The sequence below is a fragment of the Zonotrichia albicollis genome, chromosome 7, assembly GCF_047830755.1.
Source record: "Zonotrichia albicollis isolate bZonAlb1 chromosome 7, bZonAlb1.hap1, whole genome shotgun sequence".
NCBI lineage: Eukaryota > Metazoa > Chordata > Aves > Passeriformes > Passerellidae > Zonotrichia > Zonotrichia albicollis.
Genome location: NC_133825.1, coordinates 39,279,020 through 39,279,356, shown reverse-complemented (window position 1 = coordinate 39,279,356; position 337 = coordinate 39,279,020).

The following is a 337-nucleotide window of genomic DNA, read 5'->3' as shown; positions in this document are numbered from 1 at the left end:
CTCAGTCAAGTAAAAAACTTTTGCAAAGGGGTTCAGGCAGGCAGTACTATGTGGGGGCCTGAATATATGTTGTATTGTAACACCTGTGTGGTTCTGAGTTGCTCCAAACGAGCTGCAGCTGCAGGGTCCTTAGCTGGGCAGCAGCTGTAGCTCGTGAAGGCAACTGAGATAAATAGGGGTGGGTCAAGAGCCCAAGAGGAGCCCCTGAGAAGATAGAAAGGACTGTGCTGCAGAGAAAGGAGAAGAGCCCCAGCAGAGAGGGAAGAACAACATTGCAGCGAAGATTACAACAGTACTTAGAGAACAATTTCCTGAACACTGGCTGACAGCACAGAGA